This window comes from Rana temporaria, chromosome 7, assembly GCF_905171775.1.
Source record: "Rana temporaria chromosome 7, aRanTem1.1, whole genome shotgun sequence".
Classification (NCBI taxonomy): domain Eukaryota; kingdom Metazoa; phylum Chordata; class Amphibia; order Anura; family Ranidae; genus Rana; species Rana temporaria.
In genome coordinates, this window is record NC_053495.1 from 204,512,023 (window position 1) to 204,530,825 (window position 18,803).

An 18,803-nucleotide genomic window follows, 5' to 3' on the forward strand; every position below is an offset into this window, starting at 1 on the left:
GTGGCGTGGGTTTCGAAGGCGCACGTCGGCGCACAGCACCCCCCTGCGCCTGCTCACAACCACGTCGTCACAACTGCCTAAGCTACGCCGGATCACCGCGTACGCCGTGAACATAACGTACGCCCAGCCAGACACACGTCCAACGCACAATACGCCGGCTTGTGTTCCCTGGTGCAGACCTGTGCATGTCTGTTGCGGAGTTGCACCTCATTTAAGGGAATAATTTTACGCTGGACGTACAACTTACCCGCATCTCGCGTAGCATGCGCCGGGCACACGCACGTTCGTGAATCGGCGTATTTCCCTCATTTGCATGTTTGAATGGATAATTAATGGGAGCAGCACCATGCGCCCAGCTTAAATGTGCGCCCACCCTACGCCGGCGTGTGTAAGCTACGTCGGCGGGGTGTAGCCTGTTTTTGTAGCCATGTTGGTTCGTGGGTCTGCCGCACACATACGCCGGTGCACATTGGCACTTACGTCGGCGTAACGTGTTATACGTCGGCGTAAGTGCTTTGTGAATCTGGGCCATAGTTTGTCAGGTTAAAAAAAGACATCTAGTTCAACCCAAAAAAAAAATACAATCCCAAACACACAATCCTTCACCCACAGTTGATCCAGAGGAAGCATGATCCAATTTGCTACAGCAGGGGAACAAATTCCTTCCCCTGACCCTTCCGAGTACTCCCCATTTATCACCAACCTCTGAATTCGCCCTTATAGCCAGTTTTCAATCCATGAACTCGCCCTATGGTCCATGCCAACCTACCTTACTTTGTACAGTAAATGTTTATGAGGAACTGTGTCAAATTCTTTTGCAAAATCCAGATACACCACGTCTACCGGCCTTCCTTTATCTAGATGGCAACTCACCTCCTCATAGAAGGTTAATAGATTGGTTTGGCAAGAACGATTCTTCATGAATCCATGCTGATTACTGCTAATGATACCGTTCTCATTACTAAAATCTTGTATATAGTCCCTTATCATCCCCTCCAGGAGCTTACATACTATTGATGTTAGGCTAACAGGTCTGTAATTCCCAGGAATGTATTTTGGGCCCTTTTCAAATATTGGTGCTACATTTGCTTTTCTCCAATCAGCTGGTACCAATCCAGTCAGTAGACTGTCAGTAAAAATTAGGAACAATGGGCCAGATCCACAAAAGGGATACGCCGGCGTATCTACTGATACGCCGTCGTATCCCTGTTTCTATCTATGCGACTGATTCACAGAATCAGTTACGCATAGATATTCCTAAGATCCGACAGGTGTAATTGTTTTACACTGCCGGATCTTAGGATGCAGTACCGCGGCCGCCGCTGGGGGGAGTTTGCGTCGTAATCCAGCGTCAGGTATGCAAATGAGGAGTTACGTCGATCCTCAAAGCTTTTTCGCGTTCGCTATGTCGCCGCTACGTTAGTTTCCTGTCGCTTAGTTACACTTTTGTGAGGCAGCCCTACTTTTACACAGCAGGCGTTCTGCTGTGTAAAGTATGGCCGTCCTTCCCACGTCGAATTTTTAAATTTTACGTCGTTTGCGTAAGCCGTACGGGAATACGGAAATACGCTACGCGCCGCGCCGCTCAAAAAATGACGTCATGTCGCGCAATGCACGTCGGGAAAAAAGCGTCGGGAGCATGCGCAGTACGTCCGGCGCGGGAGCGCGCCTAATTTAAATGGGACTCGCCCCATTTGAATTGGCCCGCCTTGCGCCGGACGGATTTGAGTTACACCGCCGCAAATTTCCAGGTAAGTGTTTTGTGGATCGGTACCTAACTTAGGAAATTTGCGGCAGTGTAACTTAAATCTAAAAAGTTACGTTGCGCTGCCGGGCTTTGGATCTGGCCCAATGGTCTGGCAATTACTTGACTGAGTTCCCCAAGTACCCTCGGGTGCAAGCCACCTGGTCCCTGTGATTTTTTAATGTTAAGTTTCCCAAGTCTAATTTTAATTCTGTCCTCTGTTAACCATGGAGGTGCTTCCTGTGATGTGTCATGAGGACAAACACTTTGGTTGCTGAAGCCCCCCAATTCCCTCGTGAAGACTGAGGAGAAGAATAAATTCAATACCTTCGCCATCTCTCCATCCTTTGTAACCGGATGCCCTTCCTCATTCTTTATGGGGCCAATATAGTCTGTCCTCCCTTTTTCACTGTTTACATACTTAAAGGGGTTGTAAAGGTAAATTAATGTTTTTTCACCTTAATGCATCCTAAATTTAAATGTATTAAATAAATTATAAAAAAGGGGGGTAGCCATCCGGGGCCCTGGGGACCTCTGGGCCCTTTAATAAAAAGAAAAAAGAAACCTCTGGGCCCTTTAATAAAAAAATGAAAAATAAACATTTATAAAAAAAAAAAAGGGGGGGGTTGCCACATGGGGCCCTGGGGACCTCTGAGCCCTTAAATAAATAATAAAGATATATATATATATATATATATATATATATATATATATATATATATATATATATATATTTATATATATTAAAAAAAAATTATAAAAAAGGGGAGGTTGCCATCCGGGGGTCCTGGAGACCTCTGGGCCTTTTAATTAAAAAAAAATATATATATATATAAAAAAATATATATATATATATATATATATAAATATATATATATATGAAATTTATTTTTTTTTTATAAAAAAGGGGGGTTGCCATACGGAGGCCCTGGGGACCTCTGGGCCCTTTAGACGCAAGTTTCACAACTCGCATTCGGCGCTCTATAAGTATTTATTCCAATCCAATCCAATCCAATAAAATTATATATATATATATATATATAATATATATATATATATATATATATATATATATATATATGATGTATTTTTTTTTATAAAAAAGGGGGGGTTGCCATAAGGAGGCCCTGGGGACCTCTGGGCCCTTTAATAAAAATAATAATAAAAAAATATATATATATATATATATAAAATATATATATATATATATATATATATATATATAATGTATTTTTTTTTATAAAAAAGGGGAGGTTGCCAACCGGGGCCCTGTGGACCTCTGGGCCCTTTAATAATAATAATAATAAAATATATATATATATATATATATATATATATATATACTGTATGTGGCAATGTGAAATCATGGCTGGCAGGGTATATATGTGTAAAGCCTGCATCTTCGAGAACCAATTGTTTCATTCCAAAATCCAAAAACAAAGACTCTGCTTCACATTATTTCGCCACCTGAACAGAATTCTCTTTGTACTCTGAATACCTTTCCCTCCGCGGCCTCCCCGAGTTCCGAACATTCTATTATTATTTCTTTTTTCTCCCTTTTGTTTGCAGCGCACAATAGACGTTTGTCTTCTAACATGGAATGCTCAACCGCCGGGCACCAAGCCCGAAAAGCCTCGTCCAAAAATTTCAAAGCGCTGTTTATTAAATGCAGAATAATTGCATTTTTTTTTATTTTCTCCTCTCTTTAACGTCGTTCTTGTTTGGAGTCCTTAAAAAGTGGCATTGTGTGAAAAAAAAAAATCTGCCAGCTCAGGCACTGCCAGTTATTCATAGCGCAAAGTTGGCCAAAAACCGTAAACGGAATTTGGCTGACACCTTTTTATAAGGAAAATTTCCGCCACTTAGACTTCTCAGTAACAGACGAGCTGCCTAGATGACTGTTTTCTCCACTAATTATCCGTAAATGGAAATTACAAGGCTATGCCACCAAAGAACCTTTGATATCACCTGTTTTCTCAGCTTTTAAGGGAAGTTGTATTGAGTGCAGACCTTGGGGTGGACAACCCAACAGCCCATACGTCTAGCTGAGCAGTCAGGAGGGTCTACGAGTGATGGGTTCTTTCCAGATTTCAAGTTTATCAGCAATTTCTTTTACAAGTCATTGAAAATTGAAACATAATATATAACTTCCTGGAATACAGAATTGTTGGGTGCCATGAAAATTCTATTTGGCAAGTTTTCTGATCTTGTTAATAATGAACTTTTGCAAAGGAAAGAAGAAGTCATATGGTTGGATCTTGTTTCAATTACACCCAGGGCCGCCATCAGGAATTATGGGGCCCCTCACACAGCTTCAAGCATGGGCCCTCCTGGAGCAGAGAACCGGGGGGGGGGGGGTGCTGCCGCCTAAAATTGAGAAGCGGGGGGGGGGCCATCCGGGCCCCTGGAGACCTCTGGACCTCTAAAAAATAAAAAATAAAATTGTCCCTTTTAATAAAAAATAAAATAGAAATGTATTAAAAAAAAATATTTTTTTTTATAAAAAATAAATTAAAAAATCGTTTTTTTTTTGTTTTTTTTTTAAGGGGGCTGCCATCCGGGCCCCTGGGGACCTCCGGGCCCCTTACAGGTGTACTGCCTGTACCCCCCTGATGGCGGCCCTGATTACACCTCCGGAATCCGTGTGTTCCACCCAGTTATGAACGACTCCCCTCTGCTGGAGCAGTGCAATAGCCAGATTCTTAAAGACTGATACGCCGTCGTAAGTCCGAATGTGCGCCGTCGTATCTTTAAGCGTATTCTTAAACTGAGATACGCTTCTCTGTTGCTAAGATACGACCGGCGTAAGTCTCCTACGCCATCGTATCTTAGCTGCATATTTACGCTGGCCGCTAGGGGCGTGTAGAATATGTAAATGAGCAAGATACGCCTATTCACGAACGTACGCACGCCCGTCGCAGTAAGCTCCGGAGCCAGGCCGAAGCCGCGGCCTTTCCTATGACCGCAATCCGCGGATCGCGTGGTGTGCCGATCCGAACGCGGCGACCCGTTCGGATCACGGATCAATGATGATCCGTTGCACCCCCTAATCTTTGCCCTGGGCGCTGGATGACCTTGTCCCGCCACTGGCCCTCATCTTGCAAAGAGCTGCGAAAACTGTTACAAAAATTCCATATAATAAAAATAGAGGGTTCAAATCTACAATTTCTTTTACTGTAGTGGTGAGAAAATTTGTAGGAACAGAACGGAAATTTTTCTCATTTCTTATCTGAACAAAACTCTAGCTGTGAATGTGATTTCCGGGAAAAACTGTACATATTGTAACGTGCGTGTTCTGGGCACAAAATAAACCATTTAATCTTTCTGGGATTCCATTCAAATAGAAGGTCTGGATGAAATTGTAAAGGCTTTCAAATAAAAAAGTTGACTCAATGATGGCAAGCTGAAATGCTCTGATAATCAAATTTTGAGAATTTCTAACTCAAGTGTATGCCCAGCTTTGGGAAGCTTTAGGCCCCATACACACCATAGAATCCATCCGCTGAAAAATCCCAGCGAATGGGTTTCTGCGGATAGATCCTATGGTGTGTACACGCCAGCGGATCTGTTTCCGCGGATATTTCTCCCCTGGGATGGATTTCCAGCAGATCGGATATTTGCTGACATGCAGAACAAATCCATCTGCTGGAATCCATTCCAACGGATGGATCCGCTCGTCTGTACAGACTTACCGGATCCATTCGTCCAAAGGGATTCCCCGCACGCGTCGTAATGATTTGACGCATGCGTGGAATTCCTTATATGACAGCGTCGCGCCCGTCGCCGCGTCATAATCGCGGCGACGGCGCGACACGTCATCGCCAGAGGATTTCCCGCGCGGATTTCAATGCGATGGTGTGTACACTCCATCGCATCGAAATCTGCGGAAATCTTTGAGAGGATTTATCCGTGGAAACGGTCCGCTGGACCGTATCCGTGGATAAATTCTCTCGTGTGTATGGGGCCATAGTGTAGGGACCAGCAGATATCTGCTGATGAGGAATATGGGTTCCTATTGCCGGGTCACGAACACCAGAATTATACCAAATAACCAATAGCTGGGTCAAAGTGGAAAGCTAAAGGTGGAAAGTCAAGAGATCAACCAGAGACAAGAAGACAGGTAGAGCAAACGTATAGCCGCATCGGTTGTTATGTTTGGATAGCCGATCGCCGATCGCCGATGTTTGGTTGCCGATGTTTGGATCGCCGATCGCTGATGTTTGGATAGCCGATAACCGGCTCTAAACAACGGTACCGGGATGATGCCTGCGGCTGCAGGCATCATCCCGGTATAACCCCGAAAGCCGAGGACACATATATGCGTTCCGTCGGCGTGAAAGGGATAAATACCTGGAAGTGTAACACATTACCTAGCTTTTGCGTGCACATTAAAAATATACTGCGGAGGCCCAGCCTGGGGTACACGTGGGTAACAACGCAGCGCCCCCTCTACTTTGCTTTTCTTACAGGGTCCATTGAGCTCTTCTATTGACTCTGTTTATTATGAAGGGTTATATAATAAGCTCTGATTGCCTTTAGAGGGTGTAGAATGTACAGAGCCTGGCGCCGTGCCGGCCACGGCGAAGGTCAAGCGCAGGGGGGGGGGGGTCATGGAAAGTGTCGCGGCGAATCATCGTCCTCTGTTATCACAGTATTTACTAATTGGGGTCGTTTTGGATTCAGTAATCACTTGTGACACGGATGCTAATAGAAGAGCAGATATCAAACCCATCACTTAACCCATGGTGGCAGACAGCGAGAAGCAACATTACATAAGACAACAGCGCCCCCTAGGTGCTGCACAGCAGAAAGACAGAGTCATCCGGATAATCATTGATCTTATAAGGAGCAGGACAGTGGCTGAGAAAGGACCGTCATGAAAGATATTGGCCCAGATTCTCAAAGGGCTTACGACGGCGCAGCGCCAGGTACGCCGTCGTAAATCCTAATCTGGGCCGTCGTATCTATGGGACTGATTCTTAGAATCAGTTACGCATAGATATCCATTAGATCCGACAGGCGTAAGGCTCTTACGCCGTCAGATCTTAACTGCAATTTTTTTTTTGGCCGCTAGGTGGCGTTTCCGTTGTTTTCCCCGTCGAGTATGCTGATTAGCTAGATACGCAAATTCCCGAACGTACGCGCGGCCGTTGCAGTAAAGTTACGACGTTTACGTTAGGTTTTCCTGGCGTAAAGTTGCCCCTGCTATATGAGGGGCAACCAATGTTAAGTATGGCCGTCATTCCCGCGTCGAAATTTAAAAATTTACGTCGTTTGCGTAAGTCGTCCGTGAATGGGGCTGGACGCCATTTACGTTCACGTCAAAACCAATGATGTCCTTGCAACATCATTTGGAGCAATGCACCCTGGGATATTTTACGGACGGCGCATGCGCAGTACGTTCAGCACGGGAACACGCAAAATTTTAATTCTACACGCCCCCTACCCGCCTAATTTGAATTAGGCGGGCTTACGCCGGGTGATTTACGCTGCGCCGCCGCAACTTTACACGCAAGTGCTTTGTGAATAAAGCACTTGGATGAAAAACTTGCGGCGGCGTAACGTAAATGAGATACGTTACGCCCGCCCAAAATTACTCCATTCTACGAGAATCTGGGCCCCTGAATTCTGGTCACTGTATGACCTGCTAACATAGTATTCATATTCTTTTTTTATTTCATGTGCTTTTATTTAGATTTTTCTTTACATGCAAACCAAGCCGCCCCGCAATGCATTGCATGACACTGAAGCGAAAAAATCGCCATACCTGAACACATGGGGACGGGGGAAGGTCCTTAGCCCTGGGTAAGCTCTGACTCAGACCTTCGTATCGTTTAGATAAATAGAAATAAAATAACAGATCTACTGGCAGGATAAATAGAAATAAAACTATGTTAGGGAAGCAGTCTCTGAAAAGCGATCCATAATGGACCGCTTTTCAGAAGGCGGTGGAGAAGCAGCCTCCAGGCACTTAGGAGACTAGGGGCCAGATTCAGGCAGAATCGGCTTACTCTGCGGCGGCGTAACGTATTACATTTACATTACACCGCCACAAGTTTTACGGGCAAGTGCTTGATTCACAAAGCACTTGCCTGTAAAGTTGCGGCGGCGTAGCGTAAATCCGCCCGGCGCAAGTCCGTCTAATTCAAATGGGGCGGGGACCATTTAAATTAGACGCGTTCCCGCACCGAACGTACTGCGCATGCTCCGTCCCTAAAATTTCCCGACGTGCATTGCACTAAATGACGTCGCAAGGACGTCATTGGTTTCGACGTTAACGTAAATGGCGTCCAGCGCCATTCACGGACGACTTACGTAAACGACGTAAAATTTCAACGCGAGAACGACAGCCATACTTAACATTGGCTAGACCACCTAGGGGGCATGTTTATCTTTACGCCGCGTATCTCTACGGAAACAACGTAAATTTACAGCGACGGGCAAAGCGTACGTTCGTGAATCGGCGTAACTAGTCATTTGCACATTCTACGCCGACCGCAATGGGATCGCCACCTAGCGGCCGGCCTGGAATTGCAGCCTAAGATCCGACGGTGTAAGTCACTTACACCTGTCGGATCTTAGGGAGATCTATGCGTAACCTGATTCTATGAATCAGCCGCATAGATACGACAGTCGTATCTCAGAGATACGCCGTCGTATCTCTTTTATGAATCTGGCCCTAGATTTCCACCTCCTAAATGCCTAGAGGTTGCAATTTTGAATGGAACTAATGAGCACCAACCACAAGCCTAGCATTTGGCTTGCGGTTGTGGTGCGGTCAGAGTTGGCGAGTTTGACAAGCCGTATAAGACAACGCACTGTGAATGCAGCGTCTGCTGTTGTGTTGCATCGGCCAGGACACTATCTCACTACAAGACATGATAGTGATGTGGGGGCTGGCTGGTGGAACATCAGCTCATAGTGGGGGATTATCCTCTAATATAGGGGTCTTCAAACTTTCTAAATAAGGGGCGAGTGTAGTGCCCTTCAGACTTAAGGGGGGCTGGACTGTGGTCATCGGGAATAGAAAGGTCCCAGCATCAGTTGGAGTAAAAAATCACCCATCTTTGGTGTCATTGGTAGGAATTGTGTCACATCATTGGGCTTCATAGTTGGTGTCATTGGTAGGAATTGTGCCCCATTGTTGGTGTCATTGGGTTCCGTAGTTGGTGTCATTGTCTGGAATTGTGTCCCATCATTGGTGTCATTGGGCTCTGTAGTTGGTGTCATTGGTAAGAATGTTGTCCCATAGTTGGTGTCACTGGGCTCCGTAGTTGGTGTCATTGGTAGGAGTTGTGTCCCATCATTGGTGTCATTGGTCTCTGTAGTTATTGTCATTGGTAGGAATTGTGTCATTGGTAGGAATTGTGCCCCATAGTTGGTGTCATTGGGCTCCATAGTTGGTGTCATTGGTAGGAATTGTGCCCCATAGTTGGTGTCATTGGGCTCCGTAGTTGGTGTCATTGGTAGGAATAGTGTCCCATCATTGGTGTCATTGGGCTTCGTAGTTGGCATCATTGGTAAGAATTTTGTCCCATAGTTGGTGTCACTGGGCTCCGTAGTTGGTGTCATTGGTAAGAATTTTGTGCCATAGTTGGTGTCACTGGGCTCCGTAGTTGGTGTCATTGGTAAGAATTTTGTCCCATAGTTGGTGTCACTGGGCTCCGTAGTTGGTGTCATTGGTAGGAATTGTGTCCCATCATTAGTGCTCGAGGGTCAGCCAGGCAGTGTACAGGGGGTCAGCCAGGCAGTATACAGGGGTCAGCAGGGCTTTGTACAGGGGTCAGCAGGGCTGTGTGCAGGGGGTCAGCCAGGCAGTGTACAGGGGGTCAGCCAGGCAGTATACAGGGGTCAGCAGGGCTTTGTACAGGGGTCAGCAGGGCTGTGTGCAGGGGGTCAGCCAGGCAGTGTACAGGGGGTCAGCCAGGCAGTGTACAGGGGGTCAGCAGGGCTGTGTGCAGGGGGTCAGCCAGGCAGTGTACAGGGGGTCAGCAGGGCTGTGTGCAGGGGGTCAGCCATGCAGTGTACAGGGGGTCAGCAGGGCTGTGTACAGGGGGTCAGCAGGGCTGTGTGCAGGGGGTCATTGTGATGGAGTTGATAAAATGACTATTTTATGTCTATGTTATCTCTCTCTTTTAAACACTCAAATGTTGTTCTTTTCTTTTCTTTTTATTATTTATTTTCTTTTGTGTTGCGATATATATATATATATAGTCTAAGGCCCCGTACTCACGACCAAACATGTCTGCTGAAACTGGTCCGCAGGCCAGTTTCAGCAGACATGTTCGGTCGTGTGTGGGCGCGAGCGGGCCGAATTCCAGCAAACATTTGCCCGCCGGGCCTTTTCCCAGCGGACAAATATTCCTGGACTTGTTTTAAAACAGTCCGCTGGAATCCTGCCCGCTCGGACATGTACGGTCGTCAGTACAGACCTACCGTACATGTCCAGGCGCCCGCCGTCCCTCGCATGCGTCGAATGCGAGGAAGCATTTTAAAGGCGGGCCGCCCACGTCGCTGCGTCATTGTCGCGGCGACACCGCGTCATCGACGCGGCGACACCGCGGACACGCCCCGCGTATTGTTTACGCGCGGACTTCTGTACGATGGTGTGTACAACCATCGTACAGAAGCCCTCTGGCAGACATGTATGGTGAAAACGGTCCGACGGACCGCTTTCACCATACATGTTTGTTCGTGTGTACCCGGCCTTAGTGTTCACGTGAGAAACATTAGTATTTTCCTTGACTGAAAATTATGACAGAGGTATTCATCCCTTATTCAAAACGAGAAACAAGTGTCTTTCCTACTCCTCACTCTTTTGCCCCCTCCTTTCTGCCCCTCCCACCGTGCAAAGAAAAGGGGTGCTGAAAGTCTGGAATGTTGCCTCATGGAAAGGAACAGATGTCGACAGGAAAAAGACCATATACGGATGAACCAATCATATACACACATATGTGATGACATTTGCTTATGTCACTTTGTTTATATAAGGGGCTGTGACTTTGAATAAAGGGCAGGGTTCCTGTTAATGAGGAAGAGCTCACACTGACCAGTGTGTCCCAGTGTGATTCTTTTGCATGCATTCACATCACCTTGAATTTGGGTCAGAGGCAGAATATAACATGTATCCTGGAATTGGACCAGGGATAAATCTATAACATCATCATGGCAGTGTACAGGGGGTCAGCAGGGCAATGTACAGGGGGTCAGCAGGGCAGTGTACAGGGGGTCATCATTGGCAGTGTACAGGGGGTCATCATTGGCAGTGTACAGGGGGTCATCAGGGCAGTGGACAGGGGGTCAGCAGGGCAGTGTACAGGGGGTCAGCAGGGCAGTGTACAGGGAATCGGCATGGCAGTGTACAGGGGGTCATCAGGGCAGTGTACAGGGAATCAGCGGGGTAGTGTACAGGGGGTAATCAGGGCAGTGTACAGAGGGGCAGCAGGGCAGTTTACAGGGAATCAGCAGGGCAGTGTACAGGGGGTCATCAGGGCAGTGTACAGAAGGGCAGTTTACAGGGGGTCAGCAGGGCAGTGTACAGGGGGTCAGCAGGGCAGTGTACAGGGGGTCAGCAGGGCAGTGTACAGGGAATCAGCAGGGCAGTGTACAGGGGTCAGCAGGGCAGTGTACAGGGAATCAGCAGGGCAGTGTACAGGGGGTCAGCAGGGCAGTGTACAGGGGGTCAGCAGGGCAGTGTACAGGGGGTCAGCAGGGCAGTGTACAGGTAATCAGCAGGGCAGTGTACAGGGGGTCAGCAGGGCAGTGTACAGGGGGTCAGCAGGGCAGTGTACAGGGGTCAGTAGGGCAGTGTACAGGGAATCGGCAGGGCAGTGTACAGGTAATCAGCAGGGCAGTGTACAGGGGGTCAGCAGGGCAGTGTACAGGGGGTCAGCAGGGCAGTGTACAGGGGCCAGCAGGGCAGTGTACAGGGAATCAGCAGGGCAGTGTACAGGGGGTCAGCAGGGCAGTGTACAGGGGGTCAGCAGGGCAGTGTACAGGGGTCAGCAGGGCAGTGTACATGGGGTCAGCAGGGCAGTGTACAGGGGGTCAGCAGGGCAGTGTACAGGGGGTCAGCAGGGCAGTGTACAGGGGTCAGCAGGGCAGTGTACAGGGGTCAGCAGGGCAGTGTACAGGGGGTCAGCAGGGCAGTGTACAGGGGGTCAGCAGGGCAGTGTACAGGGGTCAGCAGGGCAGTGTACAGGGGTCAGCAGGGCAGTGTACAGGGGGTCAGCAGGGCAGTGTACAGGGGGTCAGCAGGGCAGTGTACAGGGGTCAGCAGGGAAGTGTACATGGGTCAGCAGGGCAGTGTACAGGGGGTCAGCAGGGCAGTGTACAGGGGGTCAGCAGGGCAGTGTACATGGGTCAGCAGGGCAGTGTACAGTGGGTCAGCAGGGCAGTGTACATGGAGTCAGCAGGGCAGTGTACAGGGGGTCAGCAGGGCAGTGTACAGGGGGTCAGCAGGACAGTGTACAGGGGTCAGCAGGGCAGTGTACAGGGGGTCAGCAGGGCAGTGTACAGGGGTCAGCAGGGCAGTGTAAAGGGGGTCAGCAGGGCAGTGTACAGGGAGCACTACAGTGCTATTCATTTCTAATGGCACCCTAATGCATCTTGCAAAGGCACATGTGCAATTTGGTACATTGGGGCTGCCCTAACACAACGGGCGTTAAGACGCAGAAAAACATGCGTGCGTTACAGTAGCGCACAGATATGAAGCGATCCTTAATGATTCCTGAGAGAAGACGTCACTGGAGTAAAGTTTTCTTTTACTTCTCCATAAATATTAATCATGGGAATGGAGAGCCAGCAGTACAGCAGATTAATAAATGGAGGTTTCACTTATGCCTCCCCATCCCTCATCGTAATTCTATTTACTTAGCGCCGAGCAGCGTGCCGGCCTGCGACTTTTCACTTCAGATGCCGCCTAACGAGATCGGACGCCTCCGCGGAGGGCGCACATTAATGATGTTTTGTTACGGGGCGACTTCCATCTCTTCGGGCTTATTGTATGACTGAGCTTGTTACTATTTATCCCGCCATGAAGGAATAAAAAATCACTTTATTGTGTGATTATTGTACCATTTTGTCATGATTAGTGGAAATATGTATTCCATTAGAGGAAGTTCAGATTGAAGCAAGACACCTGTGTGATCAGGCTCTGCTGGAAGCAGCCGTTCTCCAACACAGCATTTCAGGGCAGGAGACTCCCAGCCTTCTAATGAATGGGCCGGTTTACTGTCTTTCACATTTTAGGAGGGCCGGATTGTGGCCAGTGGGGGTAGAAAATGTCCCGGGCCGAGCATCACTGAGAATTAATATGGCCTCTGGGTTGGTGGTCAATAAGAGGGGTAGTGCCCCATTATTGGTGTCAGTGTGAGGAATAGTGTCCCATCATTGGTGTCAGTGGGAGGAATAGTGTCCCATCATTGGTGTCAGTGGGAGGAATAGTGTCCCATCATTGGTGTCAGTGGGAGGAATAGTGTCCCATCATTGGTGTCAGTGGGAGGAATAGTGTCCCATTATTGGTGTCAGTGGGAGGAATAGTGTCCCATCATTGGTGTCAGTGGGAGGAATAGTGTCCCATCATTGGTGTCAGTGGGAGGAATAATGCCCCATCATTGGTGTCAGAGGGAGGAATAGTGCCCCATAAGTGGTGTCAGAGGGAGGAATAGTGCCCCATAAGTGGTGTCAGTGGGAGGAATAGTGTCCCATCATTGGTATCAGTGGGGGGAATAGTGCTCCATTGTTGAAGTCAGAAGGAGGAATATTGCCCCATAATTGGTGTCAGTGGGAGGAATAGTGCCCCATCATTGGTATTAGTGGGAGGAATAGTGCCCCATCATTGGTATCAGTGGGAGTAATAGTGCCCCTTCACTGGTATTAGTGGGAGGAATAGTGCCCCATCATTGGAGTCAGTGGACTTTATGCTTTATTGAGGCCGAGTGCAGGGTGTACTAAGATATGCGTCGCAGAGGCAGCATAGAAAAATAAATCCTCTCGTACCTATAAGTGCCCACTATCTGTCAGTGCTCATTAGTGCTGCTTAATCAGTGTCACCTATTAGTGCCAGCCACCTGTCAGTACCATCTATCAGTGCCAGACACCTGTCAGTGCCATCTATCAGTGCCAGCTATCAGTGTCACCTGTCAATGCCATCTATTAGTGCCAGTCATCAGTGCCACCTGTCAGTGCCATCTATTAGTGCCAGTGCTATCTATCAGTGCCAGCCACCTGTCAGTGCCTCCTGTCAGTGCCAGCCATCAGTGCCACCTGTCAGTGCCAGCCACCTGTCAGTGCCATCTATTAGTGCCAGTGCCATCTATCAGTGCCAGCCACCTGTCAGTGCCAGCTATCAGTGTCACCTGTCAATGCCAGCCATCAGTGCCAGCTATCAGTGTCACCTGTCAATGCCAGCCATCATTGCCACCTGTCAGTGCCATCTATTAGTGCCAGTGCCATCTATCAGTGCCAGCCACCTGTCAGTGCCCCCTGTCAGTGCCAGCCATCAGTGCCACCTGTCAGTGCCAGCCACCTGTCAGTGCCAGCCACCTGTCAGTGCCATCTATTAGTGCCAGTGCCATCTATCAGTGCCAGACACCTGTCAGTGCCAGCCATTAGTGCCAGCTATCAGTGTCACCTGTCAATGCCAGCCATCAGTGCCAGTCATCAGTGCCACCTGTCAGTGCCATCTATTAGTGTCAGTGCCATCTATCAGTGCCAGCAACCTGTCAGTGCCCCCTGTCAGTGCCAGCCATCAGTGCCACCTGTCAGTGCCAGCTATCAGTGCCACCTGTCAGTGCCAGCCATTAGTGCCAGTCATCAGTGCCACCTGTCAGTGCCAGTCATCAGTGCCACCTGTCAGTGCCCGCCACCTGTCAGTACTCATCAGTGCTGAATATCGGTGCCACCTAATCCTATCAGTGCTGCTTAATCAGTGCCACATATCTGTATTGTGCTTTAAAACTGTCACCTGACATTAAAATAAAGTATCGGTAATCGGTATAGGCGAGTATCGGTACTTGTCTTGACCTCGGTCTTGGTGGTGTCGGGACCACCCTATCATTTTCCTTCCACTTCACAATCGGGTGCCACTCTGTGTTGGTCTCTCACATAAAATCCCAATAAAATACATTTTACGTTTTTGGTTGTAACATGAGAAAATGTGGAAAGTCTCAAGGGGTATGAATACTTTTTCCAGGCGCTGTGATTCTCTGCGGTCGGCCCGCGCTGTAGAAGTAAAACTACGGCAAGTGAAGTGACGTTGGTTCTCAGCGCTGGAAACAAATGTCTCCGTTTACAGGAGACAATGTAACATTTCACATCCTCGTTATCGGAATACTCGGCACCTGCCCATCACGGGAACGATCGGATGCAGAGTACGGAGGGAGCCGATCCGGGTGAAGATCCGCGCGGCCGATGATGTATTGGCCTAATTACGTGTCAGGTACTGATGTCTCTTTAGTGGCCCCCCCCCCCCCCACTAAACGCTTCCATCCCTCCGCCACGAGACCCCGCCATCTGCCGCTCTCCAGGAACCACATGGGTTCCATTTAGAACTGACATCCCCCCCCCGGTTGGTCCGCCATTGGCCCCCGGCCCCCCGCACTCGCTGACGAAGGTTAAATGAATAAAGATGTAAAATCCGATTACAAACATAAGGCAGAGATCGGCTTTTACTGGAGAAAAAACAAAAGAACTCTTAAGAGCTATCGCCACGAGCCAATAGGCCAATGGGAGTTACTTAGAGAGACCAATCGGATGTTTGTTTCTGCTTTTAGACACGTTTTATGGAGCGGACCAAGCTGGCAGCCTGGCACAAGGAGTCCTCTGTGTATGTCCTTTATTAACTGCCATGAGAAGTCGAAGTGACGTGAAATTGTCATATCTGGATTATACATTGTGATACCAGTGCGCTAACACAGGCTACTGGTAAAGGTGGCACTGATAGGCAACACTGATGGGCACTGATAGGTGGCACTGATAGCAACTCATAGGCAACACTGATGGGCACTGATAGGCAACACTGATAGGCATTGAAAGGCAGCACTGATGGGTACTTATGGTGGCACTGATGGGCACTGATAGGCAGCACTGATGGGCACTAATGAAAATTCATAGGTGGCACTGATATGCAGCACTGATGGGCACTCAAAGGTGGCACTGATAGGCAACACTGATGGGCATTGAAAGGCGGTACTGATGGGCACTGATGGGTGGCACAGATGGACACTGATTGGCAGTACTGATGGGCACTGACAGGCAGCACTGATGGGCACTGATAGGTGGGCACTGATGGATGGCACCGATGGACACTGATAGATGGCACTAATGGGCATTACTGATAAGCAGGCACTGGCAGGCATTACTAATGGGCCCTATTTGGCATCATATATGAGCACTGATTGGCATCATTTATGCAGGCGCTGATTGGCATCACTGGTGGTCATGGGTGGCATACCCAGTGGTCATCAGTGGTGGGCATCCCTGGTGGTTCTGGGTGAGCATCCTCGGGGGGGGGCTGAAGAATGGAATGTACAGGGGGTGAGGACAGGAATGTGAAGTAGGAGGGGCACTATACAAAGGTGGGGATGAGGGTAGGAATCTAAAGGAGGAGGAGGCCGATATAAAGGGGGGGGTGTGTACAGGAATGTGAAGGAGGAGAGGGGGGTGATACAAAGGAGGGGGTGACAACAGGAATGCGAAGGGGGTGAAATGAAGAGGGGGCTGAGGACAGAAATGTGAAGGAGGAGGCTGATATAAAGGGAGGAATGAGGACAGGAATGTGAAGGAGGAGGCTGATATTAATGGGGGGGTGATGTGAAAGGGGGTTGAAGACACCGCTGTGATGGATCTGAGGCTAGGTTTCCATCTATGGGACCCGTGTTCTGCGCGTAGGCAGCCAATTCGGATCCCGTGACCATGTCCTGTTGTGACGAAACGTAGGGAGGCGGCGTTCTGACGTCACCGCGCATTTACTCTACCCGGATACGGGCTGTGTGTTTCTAAGCTGGCCGGCTTTTATATGCTCTGCATACTTGAACCAATTGTAAGTGCAATTTCACTTATTTATACTGAATAAATTAAGGTTTTACACTATGTGAGCCCCTTTTTTTCTTACATACCCTCGGATGGTACATCGGGAGTCTCTTTATCCATACCAAGGGTACGGGTTACCAGGTTTCCAGCATCTGGGTTTCATATTGGACACCATCGATCCATGTCTCTTACCAGGCTGTTTTTGATCTCTTATAATTTTGAGATCATCTCCATTCGGTAAGAGGCTTTATTTGACTGTGGTGGAGGTTTTTTCCTTTCAAGCACTTTCTCGTGTGGATTTGTTATATACACCTGTGACCCCATCGCGGGACATCAGCGGCGATAGGGTCTGCGGGTCTCGTGGGCGCGGTCACGGAGCTTCGGACCGGGTTGCGAGCGCGCCGCCGCCGGCGTGTGCGTGACCCACGGCTGGGCACTTAAAGGGCAACGTACCTGTACGAGTAAGTCCGATGGATGAATTTTTTCATCGGATTTTCCGACCGTGTGTATGCCCCATCAGACTTTTTCCGTCGGAAATTCCAACAGAGTTAGAAAGAGAACATCGGAAATTCCATCAGAAATTCCATTTGTCTGTATGGAACTCTGTAACGGACATATGCATGCTGCCGGGACATCGATAATCTTCATGCAGGAAGAACTGCATGGCTTGTCACAATTGGATGTACCACATTGTATTCTGAGCTCAAAGGGTTAATTGGACAAGTCTCCTTCACTGCTGAATGCTAATGTTCCCTTCGCATAGCTAATGAACTCTTTTGTGGAGGTAACAGCCTCCTGTGAGGTGTATGCTGATGGGGATTATGTGTGAGTGATAATTGTTTTAAAGGTTAATTGAATTCTATTGTCTGATCAAGCTAAGTTGAGGAGCCGAAACGGCTAGCGGCTGATTGGCTCAAGGGAAGGTCATTCTTTCAAAGTGTGTGTATTGAAGGCCCCCTGGGTGGGGGGGGGGGAGTGTCATTTGTTTCTGTACAGTTTGTAACCAGATATAAGTAAGAAAAATGTGGCATTAAAGGTCAGTCCTGCTTGACTCTGCAAACGTAGTCCGTCTCGTTTCTTGGAAGGGCGTTCGATGGGATACCGGCGGTACTTGCATATCGCAGCTTGCCAGGGAAAAGGACGTCTCCAGCGGCTGAGACCCTCACACCAGTGGGTAGCCGTTACATTGGTTGGCAGCGGTGGGATGGTCCTTTTATCCAAAGAGCAAGTGCTGAATGGAGTCGCAGTACGCCAGGCTGAAAAGATCCACACTGAAAGATTTATTAGAGAGTCGTGGTAGGAGCGCCAGCAACAGACCACGGAGGGAGCTGATAGCTGAACTGCTGGAGCTGGACGAAATGGATGGATCCATGGAAGGAACTGAGCCCCTTGCACCGGTCAGCGAAGAAGATGTAATTACTGGGATTGTACAGCGGAGATTATCCTTGTATCCAGAAACGTCCGTGGGACTAATCAACCAGCTGTTCCGGGAAGCAAGGGAGGAGATACAAACGAAGAGGGGACAAGAACTGGAACTGGTAAGAGCGAGACAGCCCATTACACCTGCAGTTCCTACCCCCCCACCTGCTGCTACAGGAAAGAAAATACCGTTCACTGCATTTAAAGCTTTTGTAGAAAGTGAGGAGGAAATCGATGGATATTTGGCGGACTTTGAGAGGCAGTGCTCACTACACCAGGTACCACCAGACCAATGGGTCACTATTTTGTCGGGGAAATTGTCGGGCAAAGCCAATGAAGCCTTTCGGGCTCTCGCTCCAGAGGATATTTTACTAGGGTTGTCCAGATACCGATACCAGTATCTTTATCGGTACCGATACCGAGTATTTGCGGGAGTACTCGTACTCGCGCAAATACCCCCGATACCTAAATAGAATACTTTCCCCCCCCTTTCCCCCCCCGCCGCTCCCGCCGCATCAAGGGACATGGCTAGAGGGACATTGCTGCATATGTGAGGGACATGGCTAGAGGGACATTGCTGCATATGTGAGGAACATGGCTAGAGGGA